The sequence below is a fragment of the Lissotriton helveticus genome, chromosome 6 (assembly GCF_964261635.1).
Source record: "Lissotriton helveticus chromosome 6, aLisHel1.1, whole genome shotgun sequence".
NCBI lineage: Eukaryota > Metazoa > Chordata > Amphibia > Caudata > Salamandridae > Lissotriton > Lissotriton helveticus.
This window is the reverse complement of record NC_136067.1, coordinates 368,022,151-368,045,742: the sequence shown is the minus strand read 5'-3', so window position 1 is coordinate 368,045,742 and position 23,592 is coordinate 368,022,151.

Genomic DNA, 23,592 nt, shown 5'->3' with positions numbered 1-23,592 from the left:
CACTACAGCTGTGGCTGTGTCTCACATTCCTGTATATGGTGCTGGCGGTGTGTCTGGGTCTATGGCTCATGTGTCAGTCAGTAGATCGGTGGCTGTGTCTCACACTCCTGTTGCTGGTGCTGGCGGTGTGTCCGAGGCGAGTAGTTCAAGCAGTCCACCAGATTCTGTGGTGTGAGGTTTAGTTGCCATCACTCACATGTCATTTTACTTTGTGTGTAGATTGACGAATGTAACCACCCAGACATTATTATTGTCCTTGTCACGGGTCGCTTGACACACGTACTTGAGTAGCCAGTGATGTACCTGCTCTGTTGGCCACAATGCCCTGTTGCTGTTCTGATACTGCATTCTGCCCTCTCATGTGCTGCCTCTGATGTAGCTGTTCTGTGCAATGGACTGCTGATGCACTTAGCCCCTCTCATTTACTGCCTCTGATGTACCTGCTCTGTTGGCCACAATGCCCTGTTGCTGTTCTGATACTGCATTCTGCCCTCTCATGTGCTGCCTCTGATGTAGCTGTTCTGTGCAATGGACTGTTGATGCACTTAGCCCCTCTCATATGCTGCCTCTGATGTACCTGTTCTGTGCAATGGACTGTTGATGCACTTAGCCCCTCTCATATGCTGCCTCTGATGTACCTGTTCTGTGCAATGGACTGCTGATGCACTTAGCCCATCTCATATGCTGCCTCTGATGTACCTGTTCTGTGCAATGGACTGTTGATGCACTTAGCCCCTCTCATTTACTGCCTCTGATGTACCTGCTCTGTTGGCCACAATGCCCTGTTGCTGTTCTGATACTGCATTCTGCCCTCTCATGTGCTGCCTCTGATGTAGCTGTTCTGTGCAATGGACTGTTGATGCACTTAGCCCCTCTCATATGCTGCCTCTGATGTACCTGTTCTGTGCAATGGACTGTTGATGCACTTAGCCCCTCTCATATGCTGCCTCTGATGTACCTGTTCTGTGCAATGGACTGCTGATGCACTTAGCCCATCTCATATGCTGCCTCTGATGTACCTGTTCTGTGCAATGGACTGTTGATGCACTTAGCCCCTCTCATTTACTGCCTCTGATGTACCTGCTCTGTTGGCCACAATGCCCTGTTGCTGTTCTGATACTGCATTCTGCCCTCTCATGTGCTGCTAATGATGTAGCTGTTCTGTGCAATGGACTGTTGTTGCACTTAGCCCCTCTCATATGCTGCCTCTGATGTACCTGTTCTGTGCAATGGACTGCTGATGCACTTAGCCCATCTCATATGCTGCCTCTGATGTACCTGTTCTGTGCAATGGACTGCTGATGCACTTAGCCCATCTCATATGCTGCCTCTGATGTAACTGTTCTGTGCAATGGACTGCTGATGCACGTAGCCCCTCTCATTTACTGCCTCTGATGTACCTGCTCTGTTGTCCACAATGCCCTGTTGCTGTTCTGATACTGCATTCTGCCCTCTCATGTGCTGCCAATGATGTAGCTGTTCTGTGCAATGGACTGTTGATGCATTTAGCCCCTCTCATATGCTGCCTCTGATGTACCTGTTCTGTGCAATGGACTGCTGATGCACTTAGCCCATCTCATATGCTGCCTCTGATGTACCTGTTCTGTGCAATGGACTGCTGATGCACTTAGCCCATCTCATATGCTGCCTCTGATGTACCTGTTCTGTGCAATGGACTGCTGATGCACTTAGCCCATCTCATATGCTGCCTCTGATGTAGCTGTTCTGTGCAATGGACTGCTGATGCACTTAGCCCCTCTCATTTACTGCCTCTGATGTACCTGCTCTGTTGGCCACAATGCCCTGTTGCTGTTCTGATACTGCATTCTGCCCTCTCATGTGCTGCCAATGATGTAGCTGTTCTGTGCAATGGACTGTTGATGCACTTAGCCCATCTCATATGCTGCCTCTGATGTACCTGTTCTGTGCAATGGACTGTTGATGCACTTAGCCCCTCTCATTTACTGCCTCTGATGTACCTGCTCTGTCGGCCACAATGCCCTGTTGCTGTTCTGATACTGCATTCTGCCCTCTCACGTGCTGCCAGTGATGTACATGATCTGTTGTACCCAGTGCCCATGCTCTTGAATATTCTGATATTACACACCTATTATCTATACTAATATAATAAAGAGAGAGCCCAAACCTTTGAGGCGGGTAATCTCAGGAACCACAGCACCAATCACAACACCCAATACAGCGTTGGAAAGGGCAGTTGCAGCAGAAGGACATAGGCTATGCAGACGCCCACCATATACATTTAAAAGGTAAAATAACTGTGCCAGCAAAGTAGTCCCTTGTGGGCGTGTCTGCATTGTGCTGTGGGTGTGTGCTGGGGGCGTGACAATCGCTGGGGGCATTCCGTCACGAGTGTTGTTTTTTCTTCCCAGGTTCTATACATTCCTGCTCCCTTTAAATAGTAATTCAGTGGAGGTCCCATTCTCTTAGAACCACCCCAAGCACAGTTATGGGCAAAAATACAACTAAAAGGCCCTGCAAAGCATTATGGGATAAGATTAGCATCATTTTTAGCATTCATGAAAGGGTTTCAATGTTTTTGAATTTTACTCATCAGGGACATCTTGGGACGACGAGGTGAACTGCAGCTTGATGTATAATATTTTAAATGCTATTGCATTTGCCTCATCAGGGACATCTAGGGACGGCAAGGTGAACTGCAGCTTGATGTGTAATATTTTAAATGCTATTGCATTTGCCTCATCAGCGACATCTAAGGACCACGAGGTGAACTACAGCTTGATGTATAATATTTTAAATGCTATTGCATTTGCCTCATCCGGGACAACTGGGGCCGACGAGGTGATATTCACTTCCCACTGCTAATCTCGTCCCATAATGCTTTGCAGGGGCTTGATCTCAAAATCATCACCTCTCTCACTGCTTGCTGGAAGCTAATTTCACTTTTGTGAAATGACTATATGCATTTTAGCATGTAGAAATACTTGTTATTTTACCTTGAATATATGAGGTTTCTGTTTTAATAATTGGAAATCTGACGGAACGAAATATTGCGGATTTATTGTACTAAGTTCGCGCCAATTCCGCCCACCCCTACTTTAAATACCCCTGTACCCCATAATCATAACCCACCCTTACTCTATAAAATACCCCAACACCCTTAAACACTAACCCATCTTAACCCTATAAAGATACCCTGTACCCCAAAACCCAAACCTGTCCCTAAACCCTAAAAATACCCCTGTACCCAAAACCCAAACCTAGCCCTGAACCCTATAAATACCCCTGTACCTCAAAACCCAAACCTACCCCTGAACCCTAAAATACCCCTGTACCTCAAAACCCAAACCTACCCCATAACCCTAAAATACCCCAGTACTCCAAAACCCAAACCTAGCCCATAACCCTTAAAATACCCCTGTACCCCAAAACCCAAACCTACCCCTGAACACTAAAAATACCCCTGTACCCCAAAACCCAAACCTAGCCCAGAACCCTAAAATACCCCTGTATCCCAAAAACAAAGTTAGCCCTGAACCCTAAAAATACCCCTGTACCCCAAAACCCAAACCTAGCCCTGAACCCTTAAAATAACCCTGTACCCTAAAACCCAAACCTACCCCTGAACCAAAAAAAATCCCCTATACCCCAAAACCCAAACCTAGCCCTGAACCCTAAAAATACCCCTGTACCCCATAACCCAAAACTATATCTGAACCCTTAAAATACCCAAACACCCCAAAACATATACCTCAGTACCCCAAAACATATACCCCTATACCCATACTTGCCTTATACAAACATTTAAAAAAAAACATGCTTTTATCATTCATGCATTTACAACGAATTTCGTTGTAAATGTATGAGTGGTAAATGCATATAAAATGTAATGCCATGCGTTATAATGGCATTGCGGAGTCATGGTACTTTCGTAATGAAAGTATGCGGAGTGATGGTATGTGGAAAGAAAGTTGTGGAATAACGGGTGTTTACCCTCCCCCGTAAGTACATTGGTGGCACGGCGGCCCACATCTCCAGCAACATACTCATATTTTTTCACCACCGATTGGAAAAATGCACAGGTCTCTCTCACTGATGCCCAGCACCGACATACACTTTAGACACACCTCCCACCACAAGTTCTAGAATTGCGAACTTTAGAGATGGGGAGCTACGTTCGAATCTCGGCATCAGCTCAACATCCTGTGATTCCAGGCAAATCGCTTTGTCTCCCCGTGCCTACCACAAATGAATGTGTTCTTCTGTAATGTAAATTGTGCTCATGCCATGTTGTCGAGTTTGCGCTATATAATATTGCAAGGAAAATAAAGTAGGGAAACTCGAGTTCACACACTACTGAACGCACACTCTTAAGTGCATCAGCAGTGCACTGTGAATCGGAGCGTTTCACAAGCCTGTCACAGATAAGAAATGCTATCAAAACAAAATCCTACGAAACAATATACTACTGGCCGGCAGCAATTCATACCCGGACAACGTCGGGACGGGCTGCTAGTGTTGAATAAAGCTAATAAATCATGTTTTGTGTTTGTCGTTGTCATTCCTGGTTGTTTACTTCAATTGTGTATATTTTGGTGCGATCGTCAATGTAGTTTCTCTGACATGACATTCCCCCTTCCAACGTCACAGCCCTGGCAGGTACTCCCCTTCCGACAGCAATTGGTGGGTTAGCGTACCTGCATCGTCGTCGATGATGGTCCATGACTTGCTGGTGGTGGAGCACGAAGAGTATCGGAAATGTGTGTAGCGCTGGGTCCATGACGGCGATCTGCTTGTGGTGTGTATCTCCGCTGTGGTGATTCCGCCGTGTTCAGGCAGGTTGTTTTTCCGCAGCGCATTTATGTGTGTTTTCTGCCATCGTGATTGGGAGGACGGTCGGAGACGTCATTCCGTACGGCGGTGTGTCTGGATTGGTCACGTCCGCCGCGGGGTCGGGTGTAGTTCCGTGGCGGTGCGTGCTCTTCCGCCGCGTACGGAAATTTGACAGTGTTTCCTATCCTAATATGGCGGACGGAGTGTCCGCGGCAGGCGGACAGAAAAAAGGCTTTTTCCGCCTACTCCAGGTCGACGGTCGTCCTTCCGTCCGCCATCCTAATCGACCCCTAGATGAGAATAAAATGCCCGCTAGAGCTGTTCATAATAATCAGGAGTTGGTTGCTATGCCTCCAGAACTGATAGATTTAAACACCTATGAGTCTATTCTCATTCAGTGTGTGCACCCGTTTCAGGCAATTGTTCGTATGGAGCTTAAACAGGTAAATTTCCTCTTTCAGATTTACAAAGAGGATTAAAAGGTAGAGTTGCGTATTTACCATTAGATTTAAAGAAAAATATTGAAACTATTGGTGTAGAGAGTGTAGAAAGTGAACCACTAGCTATTCTTGTTAATGGTGTGCCGACTAAGAATTAGAAAATCAGGCAGAAGTTAGTGGATGTTAGGAAAGTGCAAAATGCAACATTGTATTTGATAAAAAACAATACATACTATAAGAATGTTTATATGGGAGAAGAAGAAATAGTTTTAGCAAAAGATACTGAAACGTCAAGTGGACAAATTGAAAAAGTGGATTTGTTAAGACGTGAAGAAATCTATGACCATTACAGTGCGCATCCACTTAATTCAAAAGAAGTGATGGGGAACACTACTGATTTGTTCCAAATGAAAAAAGTAAAAGGAACTCTCATGAGTGTATGGTAAGAGAGCTTGGAAGCTCATTGTTTTCCACAGTTGTTCCCAACTGGAAAAGGAGGACAATATAATGAACGTCCTGTGCAGATTCCTGCATCTGAATATCGAACAACACGATTACATGCAGAAGATCCAAGATTTCGACAATGTATCCCTTATATATTTCATCTTTTGTTTGAGAGTGACTTGTCTGGACTTTCATATGCAGTCAAACACATTTTAAAAACTGGAAAACATCTGCAAAATGTATCTACAAAAGATGTTATGGATAAAGTGCACCAGAGAGATGATCATCTAGAATCTCAGCTCATTAATTTGATGGCATGTCAGTGTGGGACTAACGGATATTGGTTCCGTTGTCATGGAGAACTGAAATGTATGCTACGGAATTTAGGAACCCCAACATGGTTCCTTACCCTAAGCTGTGCTGAGTACGCTTGGGATGATTTACTAGAATTTCTTCGAGAGGCAAATTCCAATAAAAAAAATATTGAATACAAGACACCTGGAGAATTGTGGGGCATATTACCAAGCAATAGCGATAATTATCGCTATTGCTTGGTTAGAGACAAAGGGGCATATTATCAAGGGGTTTTATCTCTGCTTTTTTGGCTTTAAAAGCCAAGAAAGCGGAGATAAAATGATCTCCCTATTACCAAGCTGTCGCTAACACCAGTTAGCGACAGCTAATAGGAGATAGCGACCATCATGGGCCCCACTTTGCATGTCAGTGATATTTATCACTAATGACATGCAAAGTGGGCGTGCCAAGATGTTAGCGACTGGAAACAGTCGCTAACATCGCTATCTCCTATTACCAACTTTTGGAGATATTCGCGCTAAGCGTGAATATCTCCAAAAGCTAACACCTGCCCTGAGCAGTTCTTAGCCATGTTATCCAATGGGAGGTGGATAACATGGCTAAGAGCATTTGCTCGATAATGCATGAATATCGCTGACTTTTCAGCGATATTCATGCATTGCGGCCGTTTTTTATCGCATTTGCGATAAACCTTGCTAATAGCAAGGTTTATCCGCGATAAAAATTGCCGATTTGCGGCGATAATGTTTGTCTCTAAACAAGTTAGAGACAAAAATTATCGCTAGTTGTTGGTAATATGCCCCAAAATTTTACCGCTGAGCTGCGGAGATTTTTATTGCAGATAAACCTTGGTATTACCAAGGTTTATCGCAAATGCGATAAAAAACCGGCCGCAATGCATGAATATCGCTGAAAAGTCCGCGATATTCATGCATTACCGAGCTAATGCTCTTAGCCATGTTATCCACCTCCCATTGGATAACATGGCTAAGAACTGCTCAGGGCAGGTGTTAGCTTTTTAATAGGAGATAGCGATGTTAGCGACTGTTTCCAGTCGCTAACATCTTGGCACGCCCACTTTGCATGTCATTAGTGATAAATAACACTGACATGCAAAGTGGGACCCAAGATGGTCGCTATCTCCTACTAGCTGTCGCTAACTGGTGTTAGCGACAGCTAGGTAATAGGGAGATAATTTTATCTCCGCTTTCTTGGCTTTTAAAGCCAAAAAAGCATAGATAAACCCCCTTGATAATATGCCCCTGTGCTCTTTGGATCCTGTTAATGTATGCAGGTATTTCAATCATAGATTTGAGGCTATGATGTCTTTTATCTGCAACTTGCAGCCCGTCCCGACGTTGTCCGGGTATGAATTGCTGCCAGCCAGTAGTATATTGTTTCGTAGGATTTCGTTTTGATAGCATTTCTTATCTGTGACAGGCCTGTGAAACACTCCGATTCACAGTGCACTGCTGATGCACTTAAGAGTGCGCGTTCAGTAGTGTGTGAACTCGAGTTTCCCTACTTTATTTTCCTTGCAATATTATATAGCGCGAACTCGACAACATGGCATGAGCACAATTTACATTACAGAAGAACACATTCATTTGTGGTAGGCACGGGGAGACAAAGCGATTTGCCTGGAATCACAGGATGTTGAGCTGATGCCGAGATTCGAACGTAGCTCCCCATCTCTAAAGTTCGCAATTCTAGAACTTGTGGTGGGAGGTGTGTCTAAAGTGTATGTCGGTGCTGGGCATCAGTGAGAGAGACCTGTGCATTTTTCCAATCGGTGGTGAAAAAATATGAGTATGTTGCTGGAGATGTGGGCCGCCGTGCCACCAATGTACTTACGGGGGAGGGTAAACACCCATTATTCTGCAAGTTTCTTTCCGCATACCATCACTCCGCATACTTTCATTACGAAAGTACCATGACTCCGCAATGCCATTATAACGCATGGCATTACATTTTATATGCTTTTACCACGCATACATTTACAACGAAATTCGTTGTAAATGCATGAATGATAAAAGCATGTTTTTTAAAAAATGTTTGGATAAGGCAAGTATGGGTATAGGGGTATATGTTTTGGGGTACTGAGGTATATGTTTTGGGGTGTTTGGGTATTTTAAGGGTTCAGATATAGTTTTGGGTTATGGGGTACAGGGGTATTTTTAGGGTTCAGGGCTAGGTTTGGGTTTTGGGGTATAGGGGTATTTTTAGGGTCCAGGGGTAGGTTTGGGTTTTGGGGTACAGGGGTATTTTAAGGGTTCAGGGCTAGGTTTGGGTTTTGGGGTACAGGGGTATTTTTAGGGTTCAGGGCTAACTTTGTTTTTGGGATACAGGGGGATTTTAGGGTTCTGGGCAAGGTTTGGGTTTTGGGGTACAGGGGTATTTTTAGTGTTCAGGGGTAGGTTTGGGTTTTGGGGTACAGGGGTATTTTAAGGGTTATGGGCTAGGTTTGGGTTTTGGGGTACAGGGGTATTTTAGGGTTATGGGGTAGGTTTGGGTTTTGGGGTACAGGGGTATTTTAGGGTTCAGGGGTAGGTTTGGGTTTTGAGGTACAGGGGTATTTATACGGTTCAGGGCTAGGTTTGGGTTTTGGAGTACAGGGGTATTTTTAGGGTTTAGGGACAGGTTTGGGTTTTGGGGTACAGGGTATATTTAGAGGGTTAAGATGGGTTAGTGTTTAAGGGTGTTGGGGTATTTTATAGAGTAAGGGTGGGTTAAGATTATGGGGTGCAGGGGTATTTAAAGTAGGGGTGGGCGGAATCGGCGCGAACTTAGTACAATAAATCCGCAATATTTCGTTCCGTCAGATTTCCAATTATTAAAACAGAAACCTCATATATTCAAGGTAAAATAACAAGTATTTCTACATGCTAAAATGCATATAGTCATTTCACAAAAGTGAAATTAGCTTCCAGCAAGCAGTGAGAGAGGTGATGATTTTGAGATCAAGCCCCTGCAAAGCATTATGGGACGAGATTAGCAGTGGGAAGTGAATGTCACCTCGTCATCCCCAGTTGTCCCGGATGAGGCAAATGCAATAGCATTTAAAATATTATACATGAAGCTGTAGTGCACCTCGTGGTCCCTAGATGTCCCTGATGAGGCAAATGCAATAGCATTTAAAATATTATACATCAAGCTGCAGTTCACCTCGTCGTCCCAAGATGTCCCTGATGAGTAAAATTCAAAAACATTGAAACCCTTTCATGAATGCTAAAAATGATGCTAATCTTATCCCATAATGCTTTGCAGGGCCTTTTAGTTGTATTTTTGCCCATAACTGTGCTTGGGGTGGTTCTAAGAGAATGGGACCTCCACTGAATCACTATTTAAAGGGAGCAGGAATGTATAGAACCTGGGAAGAAAAAACAACACTCGTGACGGAATGCCCCCAGCGATTGTCACGCCCCCAGCACACACCCACAGTACAATGCAGACACACCCACAAGGGACTACTTTGCTGGCACGGTTCTTTTACCTTTTAAATGTATATGGTGGGCGTCTGCATAGCCTATGTCCTTCTGCTGCAACTGCCCTTTCCAACGCTGTATTGGGTGTTTTGATTGGTGCTGTGGTTCCTGAGATTACCCGCCTTCAAAGGTTTGGGCTCTCTCTTTAATATATTAGTATAGATAAAAAAATCCTCCTCTTGGAGAAGTTGTGGATTTCTTTTGGAGAAAGGAGTATCAAGCAAGAGGTGCTCCTCATATACATATACTGTTATGGATTAAGGACGCTCCCAAATTTGGAACAGATGCGGATGATACTGTTTTGGGTTTTATTGAACAATATGCAACATGTGCTGTACCCAAAAGCACAGAAGAAAGCAACTTAAGAGAACAAGTGTTACGATTCCAAAGCCACCAATGTGGAAAATACTGTCAACGAAAGTACAAATCTAAGGACATGTTCTACACCAAATGTCGTTTTGCATTTCCACGTCCTGTAATATCCAAAGGAAGAGTGAACAGTTTTATGTCATCTTTGCGACATACTATCACAAGAAAGTCTCCAAAAAGTACCTACAACTTAAGAAGAAATGAAGAGTCAAAATACATAAATGACTAGAACCCAGTTATTTTGTCCATGTGGAATGCTAACATGGATATTCAATAAGTTGCGGACAATTCCATTGCTGTTGCTCGATATGTAACATCCTATATTACAAAATCAGAAAAGAAGGAACTGAGGGGCATATTACCAACAACTAGCGATAATTATCGCTATGTTGGCTTAGCGGCAATAATTTTATCGCCGTGTTGCGGCGATTTTTATCGCTTAGGAGCCTTGCTATTGTCAAGGTTTATCTCCTAAGAGTTAAAAATCGGCCGAAATGCATGAATATCGCTGTAAAGTCAGCGATATTCATGCATTACCGAGCTAATGCTCTTAGCCATGTTATCCACCTCCCATTGGATAACATGGCTAAGAACTGCTCAGGGCAGGTGTTAGCTTTTGGAGATAGTCGCGCTTAGCGTGAATATCTCCAAAAGTTGGTAATAGGAGATAGCGATGTTAGCAACTGTTTCCAGTCGCTAACATCTTGGCACACCCACTTTGCATGTCATTAGTGATAAATATCTCTGACATGCAAAGCGGGGCCCAAGATTGTCGCTATCTCCTACTAGCTGTCGCTAACTGGTGTTAGCGACAGCTAGGTAATAGGGAGATAATTTTATCTCCGCTTTCTTGGCTTTTAAAGCCAAAAAAGCGGAGATAAATCCCTTGATAATATGCCTCTGAAAGAAATGTGGGAAGAGATTTCTCACGAGCAAACTCTAAGTAAGAAATGATACAGTTTCAGTTTGAAGATGTTGGGGCATATTATCAAGGGGCTTTATCTCCGCTTTTTTGGCTTTAAAAGCCAAGAAAGCGGAGATAAAATTATCTCCCTATTACCAAGCTGTCGCTAACACCAGTTAGCGACAGCTAATAGGAGATAGCGACCATCTTGGGCCCCGCTTTGCATGTCAGTGATATTTATCACTAATGACATGCAAAGTGGGCGTGCCAAGATGTTAGCGACTGGAAACAGTCGCTAACATCGCTATCTCCTATTACCAACTTTTGGAGATATTCGCGCTAAGCGCAAATATCTCCAAAAGCTAACACCTGCCCTGAGCAGTTCTTAGCCATGTTATCCAATGGGAGGTGGATAACATGGCTAAGAGCATTTGCTTGATAATGCATGAATATCGCGGACTTTTCAGCGATATTCATGCATTGCGGCCGTTTTTTATCGCATTTGCGATAAACCTTGCTAATAGCAAGGTTTATCTGCGATAAAAATCGCCGATTTGCGGCGATAATTTTTGTCTCTAAATAAGTTAGAGACATAAATTGTCTCTATTGGTTGGTAATATGCCCCGTTGTCCCATCGAGAAATTGGAGCATATGAATGCTTAGATCGGTTATCATCTGCAAGTCTATACTCCAAATCTAGAAGAATCCTTTATGTGAGTCTAGGTCTTGCAGCAATGCCAAATCGTGTACTGAAATCTGTACAAGTAATTGAATATTTTGCAGAAAAAGATTCAGAAAGTACAGATATTTTGAAAACGAATATGTTGGACACATATTACCCAAACAGAAGTCATCATCTTGAGAACATGTGTCTCTATGAAGTGCTGCAAACTACACTTTTTTAACGGAATACTACAGAGAACATCAATGATGGAAAATATAGAGTCATTGGTTCTGAAGGATGTTTGGTGAAACAAACTAAAGGACATTTGATTAAGCACAGAAAGCTGAGTTGTGACACTGCTGATAAAAGGGAATTTTTTAATATTTAGCCCTTTTACAACTATTCAAACCATGACGTTCAGAACTGGAATTACTTGATAATGAGAGCGGCGCGCGGCGATCCAAGATGGCCGCGACCTGAGGAGCTCCGCCACGACGAGCCGAGCTCGTGTTTGAAGGACTGCTTTTGCGGCAGCTTTTTTCAAGATTGACGGCAGATTTCGTCATCGGAATGCAACCCACCACCCATGGGCATGCTTCTGTTCCGAAATGCGGCTTCCTAAGTGAGTTATGAGCTGATTAGTCTTTCTTCAACTCGCGGCCGCCTTTTATTTATTTTACTTTTTTTCCTGCGCAGCAATTTCTCTCTTACTTTTCTCTTATCGCTGCCAATTTTATGCCTCATGGCTTCCGTTTTCCTCGAAGATATCTGGATTGGAGGTCCTGTTCCTTTTTTGGTCACGAATTGCTGAGTTCTTAATTGCTGACTGTACCTTTGCTTCGACGCTTGCAATTCACCTCAGTCATGCTTTTTTTTGTAGTGGCTCATGCTCCATAGGTGACATATCGGCACAAGAACTTCCCTGCTTGGTTCCTCATTTCATTGAACTCACATTTTTGATTAATTCTGCTTGGCTTCCGCAGTAGGTATCTTCTGCTTCCATTTTCTGTCAGAACAGGGACTGGGTTTCAGCTGCTTCACATTAATTCATTCCCTGTCAAAATTGCTTGGCGCTGCTATCATTTGGTCTTTATATTGCCTTTCTTTTTGCTTCTCTGGTTGCATTATTCAAAATGGATCCTTCCCACACTACCAAGGCCCATGGTTCCACATCCAGCACTCGCAAGGATCACGCAACTGACAAACATCTCAAAAAAGACCCCCCCATCACCGTCAAAATCTCCGCCTCCTGTCACTTTGGAGGACATTATGGAGGAACTGCGCCTCATATGCCCATTCATGACCGATACTACAATAACTCTTCAGAGGTTAGATGACAAGTGGTCGAGTATGGATATGAGATTGACAGATGTGGAGCAGAAAGTTAGTGATGCTCAAGATGTTGTAGCTAAGGTTGCCAGCCTCTCTGAGGAGATCGATAAACTCAAGAAAACATCAGAGGATTTGAAAAATCGCAATAGGCACAAACAACCTACGCATTTATGGTATTCCGGAGGGCTCTGAGGGTCAGACATTATTCAATTTTTGAAGACCCAAGTCCTTCCCATTACTGGTCTTCCCAAGCACATCAATGTCAATATTCAAAGGGCTCATCACCTCGGTCCAAAGAACTCATCTTCTTCTTCTAAACCAAGAGGTATTATCGCATATTTCCTCCTGTATTCGGGCCTCATGACGATTCTTCATTCAGCCAAACAACATAAGCAGCTGTTCTGATCTGGTCATAAAATATTTCTTACTCAAGATGTTTCTAAATCAACTGCTGCTCGACAGAAGGAATTTCTGGACTTGAGACCTACACTTCGATCGATGAATGCCCGATATGGCCTAATACATCTCTGCTTCTTCAAAGTAACTTATAAAGAACGGACCTTCAGCTTTGATGATCCAGCTGACCTTCGGAAGTTCATTCACACTAACAAGGAAGAACTCATGGAGCTCAGCAAATCCTAATGTTTCTCTCTTCTGTTTTCTTGTTTGATGTTTTGCATTGATAAATTGCTTTCTTTCCTATTTTGTCTGTTGTCATAACAAATCGGTTGCTCTTTTCTTTTTGTTCATAGGCTCCCTTCCTGCTGCTTTTGTTGTACGTAGCTCTTATCGTGTTTTCCTGATGTCTGTATTGTGCAACCCACCTTGCTGCCATCCCTCCCTATCTATTTGGTAAGTTCCCTTCACTTGTCTTATTTGGTTACAGTTAATCTTCGGATTTCCTATTTTTTCGTTTATTCATAATTATTGTGTATGTGACCTTATTCTCTTTTGTGTCTCCTGCTCGTGCGGTTGTCTGGTTTCTCGCCGCCCCTTCTCCCATTCTAATGTTTTTTGGTAAAGTGTCCTTTATGGCTAAAGGCATTTGGCTTTTTGTCATCTTTTTTTTGCCTTCACTTCTAGGGGGATCTTATCCACCCATCCTCATCTCTCTCCTATTTTTCACCTCTTCTCTTTTCCTGTTTTCTTCCTCCCTTCCCTTTTTCTGGTTGCTCGTTTCCTTTTCACTCTCTATTCTCATTTTTCAGGCCATATCCTTCTTGTTCACTTTTCTCTTTATTTTTTCTCCCTTCTCATATCTTCTGTTGTTTCTCTATCGCTTTCTCTTTTTATCAATACTCCTTTTTCCTTTCTTTCTTCTCTTCCTTTTTCCATGTTTGGTATGGAGTTCTTTAATTCACAAGCTGCCTTTTCTATCACCATTTTCTTTTTTTCTCTTTAATATCCTTACTACTTTTATTCACTCTTTTTACATCTTTATCATTCTACGATTCCTCTTGTCTATCTGGTTCTCTACTTTCCTGTTATTTCCAACGATGAATGGTCTTCGTGTTATTTCTTGGAATATTAGGGGTCTTCAAAACCCTCTTAAGAAACAGCGAGTTTTATCTCACTAAGCACGATTGAAATGTCAAGTTGCTATGTTGCAAGAAACTCACCTTACACTTAATGACTTGCCTTCATTGCGCAAACAATGGATGGGTGAAGTATTTTGTTCTCCATCAGTTGATAACAAAAATGGTGTGATTATTTTGTTTCATAAATCATTATCTTTTCAGTTAAAAAATTAACTGCATGATACCAATGGTAGATGGTTGTTTCTAGATGTGTTGATTAATAATACCAATGTATCCTTTTACAATGTTTATGGCGCCTCTGGTGTTGACTTATCCTTTTGGAATGACTTCTCTGTGCTTCTTTCCTCGCATGCAAACGATGATTTAATTGTAGGGGGTGACTGTAATCAACTCATGGACCCCTTTTTAGATCGTAAATCCCGAAACAGATACATTCCTAATAAGATGCAAAAATCTTTTTTTAAGGCTATTTCTTCCAGAGGTCTAACAGATTCATGGAGGATCTCCCACCCTAATGTTTTGGAATTATCCTTTTTTCCCCTGTTCACGCATCACATTCCCGCATAGACTACATTTTTCTCACTCAACACACTTTCCAATTCATGACTAACTCCGAAATTGGCTCCATTCTCATCTCTGATCACACTCCTGTCATCCTAGATATTGACCATCCCTCACCTACCCCTACTACTAGGCACTGGCGCTTCAACAACTCCCTTCTTCTTGATTCCCAATTCACTGAACAATTTACTCTCCTCATGGAGGAATTCTTTCACAATAACCTTCATTCCACATCTCAATTCCACTTCATCTGGGACGTTTTTAAAGCAGCCGCCAGAGGTTACACTATTGATTTAGTCTCCCGTAAAAAGAAAAAAGCTATCTCTCAATCTTCACTCATTCTCAAACAAATAAAAGAACTTGAACACCTCTTTTTCACTACTAATTCTGCAGATACGTTTTCCTCCCTCATTAAGGCAAAAATGCAATACAACAAACACTCTTGGGATGCTGCCTGCAACAATCTTCTTAAATTTAATGCAAAAATGTATGGTGGACGCAATAAGGCTGGTAAATCCCTTGCTAATTATCTTTAAATCAAAAAGCAAAAATCCAAAATCTCCATTATTACAGATGCTCACGGCAATCACCATTCTACGGATGACGAAATTCTTGATTGTTTCGTCCAATATTACTCTTCTTTATACACTCCCGAATCAACACCTTCCACAGCTCAACGCAATTCTTTTTTCCATGATATACCCAAATCTCCGGATGCATGTATTGATCTTGGATACACCTATTTCCGAAAAGGAGATACTTCATGCTATTATCCTCCTACCCAAGGATAAATCACCCGGCCCAGATGGATTTACTGTTGGCTTTTACCTTCATTTTAAGACCTTTCTACTACCCCATCTATTCTCACTGATTACTAACTTTCTTGATATGGGGAATCTAAGGGTTCTTTTATGCAAGCAATGTTATGTCTACTCCCCAAGAAAGATAAGGATCCCTCACTTTGCAAAAATTACCGACCTATTTCATTAATAAACGCAGATTGTAAAATATATGCTAAACTCTTAGCTATCCGATTGAAGAATGTTATCCCCGACCTCATTAATATCTTTCAATCTGGTTTTGTCAAAGGTAGATCTATCACAGATAATTTGCGGACCCTCCTCAATATTAATCATCTTGCCTCCAAAATGGATTCCCCAGTTGCCGCTATTACTCTCGATGCTGAGAAAGCATTTGATAGAGTCAGTTGGGATTTTATGTTTGATGCACTTAGGTGGCATGGATTCAGTCCCCCTTTTATCAAACTTATACACCTGCTATATTCAGCTCCTTCTACTTCCATTTGGGCTGACGGAGTTCAATCTTCATATTTTCCCTTGCATTGAGGCACCAGACAAGGTTGTCTCTTATCTCGCCTTCTTTTTATTTTAGTTGTAGAGCCTTTTCTGGAAAAAATGTGTCGCTCCACTTCTTATTCTGGCTTTTCATATAAGAACCATGATATCAAATTTACTGCATATGCTGATGACATTTTACTTTATATCTCTAATCCATCCACTTCCCTACCTGCTCTCTTCTCTCTACTTCATGATTATTCCTTAGTTTCAGGCTATATATTGAATATTGATAAGTCTGAGGTGTTACCTCTTAACAAATTTTGCCTTCCCCATATGTTTCTAGGATCTGGATTTGAATGGAATCCTAGTAAAATCAAATGTCTGGGTATTCTACACTAACAGTATTAGAGAAACTATTAAACTTAATAATAAAGACATTCTCACAAAGCTCTCTTCACTTATAGATCGATGGTCTCCGTTATTCCTTTCTTGGTGGACTATCAAAATGATGCTCCTTCCTCCTCTTGCCCTGAAGCCCCCATCACCTTTCTCAACAACTCACTTGCTCAGGGAGTAGCGACCCCGGCACTCAAAACAGCCTTTATAGTGCCCATTCTGAAAAAGCCCGGCTCTGACCCTACCATCTCAGCCAACTACCGCCCCATCTCCCTGCTGCCCTACCTGAGCAAGGTGCTGGAACGCCATGCCACCGCGGTCCTCAGCGCCCACGTAGAGGCCAACGGTGGGTTGGCTTCCCGCCAGGCCGGCTTCCGTCCCAGACACTCGACCGAATCAGTCGTGGTATCAGTACTGGACACCCTCAGGATGGGCTTGGACAACAACAAACACCAGGCGCTGGTGCTTCTCGATCTCTCCGCCGCCTTTGACACGGTTGACCATACCATCTTGTTGTCCCGTGTCAGGGCGGCGGGAATCGAGGGCTCAGCCCTGCTCTGGCTGTCCTCATTCCTGAGGGACCGCACCCAGGCGGTTCGGTCGGGTGACTTCACGTCCACTCCCATCCCTGTCACTTGTGGTGTCCCTCAGGGATCCTCTCTTTCCCCCTTATTGTTTAATCTTTACATTTCTCCTCTTATCTTTGCTCTTCAGCAGCTGGAGGTCACCGTGTATAACTACGCGGATGACCTCCAGCTCATCTTCGATCTGTCTACTTCCCCTTCTTCTGTTTCTAACTTTCAGTCGACTTTGACCTTCATCCGGGACTGGATGAACCACAACCAGCTGAAATTGAACCCAGACAAAACCGAGCTGGTTCTCACCGGTGGTTCGTCCAGTCCGTGGAACTCTCATTTCTGGCCACCCTCTCTTGGTCCCCCCCCTCTCCGTCACCCACAGTCAAAACTCTGGGGGTCAAAATCAACAACCAGCTCACCCTCCACTCACAAATTAGCACCGTTGTATCTTCCTGCTTCCTCACCCTTCGCACTATCCGCTCCGTCTCCCGTTTTTTTTCCCCACAGGCACTTAAGATGATCATGGCTGCACTGGTCATCTCTAGGCTAGATTACGCTAATGCCATCTACAGCGGCATCCCATTATACAGCCTGCGGAGACTCCAGTTGGTCCAGAACCAGGCGGCCCGTCTGGTCTATGGTCTCCCACGGTACCACCATTCCACACCCCTCCTCAAAGAGCTCCACTGGCTCCCGGTCAAAGAACGTTCCCTGTTCAAGATCGGGTGCATGGTCTTTCAGGCCCGACAAGGCACTGCTCCAGCCTTTATTGCCTCATTACTAAAGGAATATGTTCCTTCTAGAGAGCTTCGTTCTTCCTCTAAATCCCTCCTCCTAACCCCACGTTTTAAACGTAAAAAATGGGGCGGAACCAATTTTGCCACCCTTGCCCCCACATTTTGGAATTCCCTCCCCGATCACCTCCGTTATTCTACCCATTATCTGTCGTTCCGCAAGGACTTAAAAACCTTTCTCTTCAAACAAGCCTTTCCTGTATAATGCCCCTCCCCACCCAAGACCGGTCTCATCTTCTTCAGGAGTCAAACGAACTACTAGCGCCAAGAAACCGTACGGTATATGCTGCGCTCTACAAATGTTTTAAATTAGAAATTAGAAATTATTAATTTTTATCTTTCAATGCTTCACATTTCCCTTCCCATTTATTTTAACTCATAAACCGCATCCTTATTAAATTCTTATGGAATAATCGTAAATCCAGGTTTTCCCTTTCTCGCCTCCTACAACCTAAATGTCTAGGTGGGGTCAGTTTTCCCAACCTTACTCGATTTCACTCCGCCTTCACACTAAAACAAATATGGCCTTTCTTAGCAGAATCCTCCTCTCTTCCTGTGACAGCTTGGAGTGCAATAGAACTGGCCCAACTTTCACCCTTCTCTTTTCTCATGGCCACACACTTATCTCAACCTCCGAATAGATATCTCACACCCATTTTCAAGCATTCTAAAGCACTTGCCTTATTAATATCTCGCTCTTTTGTCTCTCCAGCGCAGTCTCATTCTCTTACTCCGATCTGGTACAATCAATTCTTAAAGATTAATAATAGAGCACTCTTCTGGAAAGAATGGATTGATAAAGGTATAATACTTTATGATAGTCTTCTCTCTAATGATTCCATTAAAGAATTTGTTGATTTTCGCTCCTCCTTTAATCTATCTAACACTTTCTCCTCCCAATACTCCTTACTCAAACCTGCCCTAAACTCCTTCATATCTCGACGAAGTTCCCTCTCCACTACTGTTCCATCCGATTCCCCCCCACCAGATTTCACTCTTCCTCTCATAGCAGCTGCTATCTACAAACTACTTTCCTGTTCAGCTCCAGACCGGTTTAAATCTAAAATTGAGCTTACCTGGGAGGCAGATTTAATGCAGGAACTCCCCTTCCCAGTTTGGGACTCTATATGGTCTAAAATACACACTGTCTCTCGCTCAGCTAGCACTACACAGACTTTATATTTTTTTTACAATAGACTTTTTCGTACCCCCTCTGATTTATTTAAATTCAAAACCTTACACTCTAAGAAATGTTGGTCTTGTTCTTGTGCTGATAGCGATTTATTTCACATGTTTTTCCAATGTTCATTGGTCAAATCCCTCTGGTTGCACATATGGTCTAAATTGAATGATATTCTATGTTCCAATCACCCTTTTGATATTATGCATATCTTTCTGGGTGGTTCTTCCCCTATCTGGACTGCTTCATGCAATGTGAGTAAATCCATAGATTTGTTCCTAGCAATTTCTTTACAGGTAATTACAACAAACTGGAAAGACACTTCAAAGATCTCATATAATGCTTGGTGGAATCTGCTATGCCATCATCATAGACTGGATCGTGCTTTTGCAACTACTACTCCCCTTCTGATCAAAAAAGATTTGTTATAGTTACACTTAACTGATTTTCTTTCTAGACATGTTCCATAGTTCTACTCAATCGTTTAACTTTTGTATTCGTTCACTTTTTCTCTTTCCCCTCTTCTCTTCCCTCTCTTCTTTTCTTCTTTCTTCCTCCCTCCTTCCCTCTTCACAAGAACATTCAAAAAGCATTTTCACTCGGTATAGTTATTATATTCCCTTTTTGAGATTGTTGATTCCACTATTGTACTTACAACTTTTTTTATTTATCTTCATTGCCCTTGGTATTGTACTGATGTTTTACATTGTTTATCTTGCTTGAATAAAGCTTTCTAAACTTAAAAAAAAGAATAGGAATTACTTGGAGATTTCCAGAGCTATAAAGATTCCTTTTATGCTTGTAAAGATAGGATACAACGCAGTGCTTTTGCAAATTATGTGAAAATGTTGAACGATGAAATTGATCAGGAAGCTACAATTGCAGCTGAGATTGCAAGAGACAGTTCTCAAGACAGTCAAAGTTCTGCTGCGCTGAGTCGAGATCCACAACCAATTGTTGAAAATGAAGTCGCAATCACCATGAATGAGGTGAAAACAGCAATGCATCAAGCTCAAGAAGATGTAAAAAACTTAGCAAACTTGGAAGAACAACTAAATGTTGAGCAAAAACAAATATATGAGCAGTGAGACAACAGATTGACCATAGATTACTTCTTGAAAACAAGTGCTCATGCACGTCATTTCAACCTATCCGAATGTACGTGAGTGGACAAGCTGGAACCGGAAAAAGTTTTTTTATTAAAGTAATTACAAGTTATCTACAGAAAACATCTGACTCGCATTTGTCTTGTGTTGTCACTGCTCCAACTGGGTTGGCAGCACACAACATTAAAGGAATTACTTTACATCGTTTACTAATGCTACCAGTAGAGCATGAAAACAAATTGGAATACCACAAGCTATCTGGAGAAGCTTGTTGTGAAGTTTCAAGAGTGTTGAAAAAATGAAACTTCTTATTATTGATGAGGTAAGCATGGTATCAAACGTACTTACTTTTGTGCATTTAAGAATGCAGCAAATTCTTAAAACAGAGTACAACGTGTTATTTGGAGGAAAACATATCATAGTTTTTGGAGATCTACTGCAACTGACTCCTGTAAAAGGACAACCAGTATTTAAAACACTTGTGCATGAAGACACCAGAAAGTCTCTAGGTAGTGTTGGAAACGTGAAAATGTTGTCATATTTTGAATACAAAGAACTCATTACAAATATGCGACAAGCAAACAATGTTGATTATGGAACTATTCTCCAAGATATAAGAATTGGACTACTGACTGAACATGGCAAACAAGCTTTGCAGACTCGATTACTTTCCAATTTGTTTCCAAATGAAAACGTAGTTCCTGAGAAAATATACATGAAAATTGCAGAAAAAAAATCTGTAATCTTCTTAATGCCAACACTGCGTGAATGTTCTACATTCAACGAACAACTTTTGAAACTGGAAAATAAAGAAATAATAAAAATGGAAGCCATCGATAAAATAGAGCATGAAGGAATCACTATTATTTTGACAGAAAAATTGAAGACAAAATTGGATTCTTTAGAAAAATCAACATCTAAAACTGCTGGGGCCTCATTTATGAAAAGTGACGCATCGCTGCGTGAAAACAGCGATGCGTCACTTTTCACTGCGCTCTCCCTGCGACATGATTGATGCGTCATATTTATAATATGACGCATCATGTCGCAAGGAGTTACAGATACGTCAGTATTTCTGACGTATCTGTAGGCGCAAAAGTGACGCATTGCGGGAGTGTGTCACAAAAGTGACGCAACTCCAGCAATGCTTCCTTTCACATGATGAAAGCCCCATGTGAAAGGGCTTGCGTCAGTCTTACGCCTGCTGTGAGGCAGGCGCAAGATTTTGACGCAACAGCATCCTAAAAGTGACGCAGTGAAATCTCATAGATTTCACTGCGTCACTATTACGAGGCTCATTGCGGGTGAACGCCCCCTCTGCATACATTATACCTGACGCAGGTACAATGTAGCGCAGGGGTTTACAAAGTGACGCATCTGCTTAGATGCGTCACTTTGTAAATAGTGCGCATCAGAAGACAAGTTTTACGCCGCCGATGCGTCACAAAAAGTGACGCATCGGAAGCGCAAAACTCACGCAAGGCCTCATAAATGAGGCCCCTGGTTTAGAAAAGAATCTATATGTATGTAGAAACTGTTGGGTCATTTTAAGGTGTAATTTAGACATAGAAAAAGGTTTAGTTAATGGAGCAATGGGCAAAGTTGTGGATTTTGGTAATTATCAAAATAAAGATGGTATTGAATTCTTAAAAATTAAATTAGATCAGATTGAAGAAGTAAAACAAATTGGTCGTTGTTCAGTTCGTTTTTTGCTTGTTAAAGATTGTTATGCCTGTAGAAAACAGTTTCCAGTTTCTCTGGCATATGCAGTGACTATTCATAAATCTCAAGGATTAAGTGTTGACAGTGCTTTGGTGAACATTGGAAATACTGTGTTTAAAGAGGGTATGGCATATGTTGCTTTGTCACGAGTCAGAACATTATCTGGTTTGTTTTTGATTGATTTTGATGATTCAAAGGTTACTGCAGATGCCAACTCTGTCAAAGAGTATAAAAGGTTAAAAAGAACATATGCTCCTAATTTAGGTCAATATCCTGTATTTGAAAAGTGTGTGGTTGGTCGAAAAAGAAGGTATGAGAATATCTGTACTGAAGGTGTATAGAAGGGAAAAAAACAAGATATTGTTGTTATTGCAAGCAAAAAGAAAAAGGACACTGTTGAAGAGATTGTTGGTTATCAGTTTGAAAATAGTTCTGGTGTCAACTGCTATGCTAATGTAGTGTTCAATGTTGTTTTTTTTCTTGAAGGTTTGAAACAGCAAACTATTGAGAATTGGGAAAAAAATGTTCCTTGTTGCATTCTGTTTATGAAAAATTGAGAGCTGATAAAAGTAAAATACAAAGCGTTTCTGAAGTTCGAAATCTTTTGGATGTATGTTCTGGTTCTACACAATTTACACAAAATATCCAACAAGATGCTCAGGAATTTCTAATGTATATGCTTACTGTATTGGGGAATGAAGGTGTGACATACAAAATATTTTTGGCCTTTGTTATAAATGGGATCATTATTGTGAGAATTGTATGTATACATGTAGCTCTAATGTAGACACTGAAAGATTTCTATGTTTGACATTACTGGACTCTAAAGGAGGAGTGTGGCTCACTGATTAGAGCAGCAGACCCTGATGCAGAGGTCTGGCCCGGGACCAGGGTTCAATTCCTGTCGCGGCAGGGTCTTGAGCTCAAATGTCCACGGACCCGATAATTCTCGGCACGGTGCCTACTCTAATCATGGGGTCCCACGCTGCAACTCTGGGCAATAGCTTGCTTAGTCTTCACACTGGCCCTAATCGCTAAGGACGCCTGGCTTCACCTCACAGGAACAGGCCAGGACGGGATCCTCAGCGGTTTATTCAGCGCGGGGACACACTGGTAAGTGTAACCATGTGCTTTATAAGCTTCACAATTATTATTAATTATTAAATCACTGTCTTTCAATAAATTAGTTAAAGCTGCAAATCAAAACATGGAGTGTAGCCAATGCAAATCAGAAATGTTATCAACATTATTTATACAAAGATATAGACAATATATAATTTTAATGATGCAACGTTGTACAGCTGATGGAAAAAAATTGGACACTTTAATAAAACATTTTGTTGCTACACAACTATCAATATCAGGAAGGACTTTTGTAGCAGTAGCCATAATTTTCCACAATGGTCCGTCCACAGCATCTGGACATTACACTGCCTATCTAAAAAGTAACAAAGGCTGGACTCTTTGTAATGATATTTACTTGGTTATCAAACACCGTTTGCCTTTCGAATTACCAAATTCCTGCCTAATATTTCTAAAGCCAAAGTTTTAGGAAGATAATTCAGCCTCAGAGAAACTTATTATTATGATTTAATAGAATAACCATTGACAAATTACATAAAAATGACTGCAAAAATACAATTTGGCCTCAAGG